This window comes from Pteropus alecto, unplaced genomic scaffold (genome assembly GCF_000325575.1).
Source record: "Pteropus alecto unplaced genomic scaffold, ASM32557v1 scaffold78, whole genome shotgun sequence".
Lineage (NCBI taxonomy): Eukaryota > Metazoa > Chordata > Mammalia > Chiroptera > Pteropodidae > Pteropus > Pteropus alecto.
Genome location: NW_006443124.1, coordinates 12,426,204 through 12,430,367, shown reverse-complemented (window position 1 = coordinate 12,430,367; position 4,164 = coordinate 12,426,204).

Sequence of the window (4,164 nt, the reverse complement as noted above, 5' to 3'; positions counted from 1 at the left end):
GGGGGGACTGCAAATTGGTATAGCCACTATGGAAAACAATATGAAGTTTCCTCAGAAAACTAAGAATTGATCTACCATATGATCCAGCAATATTTCTACTGGGTATTTACCCCAAAGACTTGAAAACTCATATCAGAAAAGATATTTGCACACTGATGTTCATAGCAGCAGGGCCAGGACATGGAAGCAACCGAAGTGTCCTACGGTAGATGATTGGCTAAAGAAGCTGTGGTACATATATACAATGGAATATTACTCAGCCATAAGAAGAGATGAAATACTGCCATTTGCGACAACCTGGATGGACCTGGAGATAATCACGCTAAGCGAAATAAGCCAGACAGAAAACATTGAAAAAGCACATGATATCATTTATATATGGTATATAAACCTAAAAGCAACAGATGAACAGGACAAATAGACTAGAAACTCACGGGCATGGATCATAGACTAGTGGTTACCAGAGGGTAGAGGATGGGAGGAGGTAGATTGGGTATGGAGGGGTCAAATATGTGGTGACAGAAAGAAATCTAACTGTGGAAGGTGAGTACACAGTGTAAATATATATATGCCTTACTGTTAAAGTGTACAGATGAAACTTACTCGATTTCGTTAACTAATGTTACCATAACAAAATAAATAAATAAAATTAAAAAAATAATAAAGTGGAGGAAAGCCATAATAAAGATCAAAAAAATGAATGAAGAAATATCAAAAAAATGGGAAAATTAACAAAAATCAATGTGGTTCTTTGACAAAATTAATGAACTTGACAAATCCTCTGGCAGAACTCATAAAGAAAAATGGATCATGGCCCAAATAAGTTAGGAACAAAGAAGACATTTCTACAGATACAGTCTGTATTAAAATCATGAGATGACATTGATCGATTTCATGCCAATGATTTTCAGTATTTTGATGGACTAATTTTATAAAATAAATATTTGAACAGAATTAACTCAAAAATAAATTTTAAAAACATTAAATAAATTGAAATAGGCATAAGAAGTTGTCACCATGTAAAACAAACCAGGCTGAGAATATTTTACAAGTAAATTTTTCTAAATCTCCAGGGCATAGATAATTGTATTCTTAAATAAATGATTCTAAAGAATAGAAAATGATTGTAAAATACTTATAAACTCCTTTTATGAAGCAGAAGAAACTTTTTATCAAATCTAGACAAGGACAATACAAGAAAAGAAAATTACATGCAAGCCTGATTTATGAATACAGATGTGCATTAGAATATAGAAATGAGGATGATTACCAGAGCCAGGAAAGAGAAAAATATTTTTGAGCTAATAGTGGAAGACAGTGATAGAGCTGGGAGAACACTCAGAAATTAATAGATGAGGTTGGAAAGAAAAGGATGAAAAATCCTGCAACCTTTTAGTTTTGTTTTGCTTCATCTTTTAATTAAACTTTTTATTTTGAGATAATTCTAGATTCAAATGCAGTTGTAAGAAATAATACAGGAGGATTCTGTGTACGCTTTATCCAGTTTTCACAATGATAACATTTGGTAAAATTAAAATATACTATCCTAACCAGGAGACTGACACTGAGAGCCAAAATACAGAACATTTCCATCACTATAAGTCCCTCATGTTATCTTTTTATAGCAACTCCTGCTTTGTTTCTGCCCCAACCCATCCTTAATCTCTAGCAACCATTATTCTGTTCTTCATTTCTATAATTTTCCATCTCAAGAACATTATATAAATAGAATTACGCAGTACATAACCTTTTTGAGTTTTTTTTTTCCACTTGGCATAATTTACCCAGATTGTTTCATGTGTCAGTAGTCTCTGTGTCAGGTATCAGTGTTCATGTTGCATATATCAATTTTTATTTTTATAGCTGAATAATATTTTAGTAGTATTCCATGTTATGCATGTAATATAGTTTGTTTAATCATTAGCATAATGTCCTCAAGGTCCAACCATGTTATTGCATATAGCTTCATAAATTATTTCCAAGTCAGGAAGTATGGTACCTCCAGTTTTGTTCTTTCTCAAGATTGATTTGGATATTCAGGGTCTTTTATAGTTCTACACAAATTTTAGGATTGATTTTTCTATTTCTGTAGGAAATGCCATTGCAATTTTGATAGGGATTGCATTGAATATATAGATTATTTTGGATAGAATGGACATTTAACAGTATTAATTTTCCCAATCCGTGAACACAGGATGTCTCCATTTGTCTGTCTTGTTAAATTTCTTTCATCAGTTTTGTAGTTTTCAGTATATAAATCTTTCATGTCTTTAGTTAAGTTTACTCCTAAATGTTTTATTCTTTATGATGCTATTGTAAATTATTTTCCTAATTTCCTTTTTAAATAGTTTATTGTTAGTGTATAGAAAAGCAACTGATTTTTTGTATGTTGACTTTGTATTCTGTAACTTAATTTATTTACTAGTTCAGTTTTTTATGGTGTCTTCGGGTTTCTATATATAAAATCACGTCATCTGCAAACTGGAATAATTTACTTCTTCCTTTCCAATTTAGATGACTTTTTTTTTTTTTTTTTTTTGGTCTAATTGCCCAGGCTTAAGCTTCCACTATTGCATTAAGTAGAATAGATGAGAAGAGATCTTTGTCTTGTTCTTGATTTTAGAAAAAAGTTTTCAGTTTTTTACCACTGAGTATGATGTTAGCTGTAGACTTATATACGCTGAGGTATTTTCTTTCTATTCCTAGTTTCATGAGAGTTTTTATCATGAAAGGGTTTTGAATTTTGTCAAATACCTTATTTGCATCTATCTAGATAACCATGATTTTAACACTTTATTCTGTTGATGTTAATTGTGTGTCATATTAATTGGTTTGTGTATGTTGAATGAGCTTTGCATTACAGGGATAAATTTCACTTGGTCATGGCGTTTGATCCTTTTACTGTGCTGTTGTAGTCAACTTTACAAATGTAATGGGGATGCAAATGCTGATATTTTGCTTTGTTATGTCTTCTTGGAGAATTGACCCCTTTGACCTATTTATCATTCTATAATGCCCTTCGTTATCCCTCATAACTTTCCTTTTATTTGAAGTCTGCTCTGTCTGAATTTGATATAGCTACTACCACTCTCTTTAACTAGTGTTAACATGGTATTTTTTCCCATCTGTTTACTTTTAACTTATCAGGTCTTTATACTTATATACAACATATAGTTAGGTCTTATATACAACATATAGTTATACAACATATAGTTAGATCTTATTTTTTTGTATACAACATATAGTTAGGTTTTATTTTTTTTGATCCACTCTGACAATCTATGTTTTTTAATTGGTGCCTTTAGACCATTTATATTCAGAGTTATCATTGACATCATTGGATGAATATCTACCATATTTATTACTGTTTTCTATTTCTTGCCCTTGTCCTATTTTTGTCTTCCATTTTTTTCTGCCTTTGTAGTTTTAATTGAACATTTCATGACTCCATTTTCTCTTTCTTAGCATCAGTTGTACTTCTCTTTTTTACCTTTTTAAATGGTAACCCTAGAGTTTACAATATACTTTTACAGCTAATCCAAATTTTCAAATTACACTGTACCACTTTATGAGTAGTGTGAATATCTTAAAACAACAAAATAATCAAATTTCCTCCCTTCTATTACTTGTCATCAATTTAACACATATAAGTATATCTAAGTATATATACACACACAAGTAAGATACATACATAAGCATACATAATTGAATACATCATAGGTATTATTTTGAACAAACTGTTATCTGTTACATCTTCTTCAATGCTCTTCCTTACTTTGTATAGACCCAAGTTTTTGACCTGTATTATTTTCCTTCTCTCTAAAAATCTTGTTTTAACATTTCTTGCAAGGTGAGTCTGCTGACAACAATTCCCTCAAGCTTTGTTTGTCTAAGAAAGTACTTCTCCTTTACTTTGAAGGATAATATCATAGAGTCCAGAATTCTAGTTTGGTGGTTTTGTTTCTCTCAATATTTTAAATATTTCATTTTACTCTCTTCTTGCTTACATGGTTTCTGAGGAGTTGAATGTAATTCTTACCTCTGTTTCTCTACAGGCAAGTGTTTTTCCCTCTGCCTCCTTTTAGGAATTTTTCTTTATCTTTGATTTTCAGTAATTTGAAAATGATATGCTGAAGTATAGGGTTTGTTTGTTTGTTTGTTTTG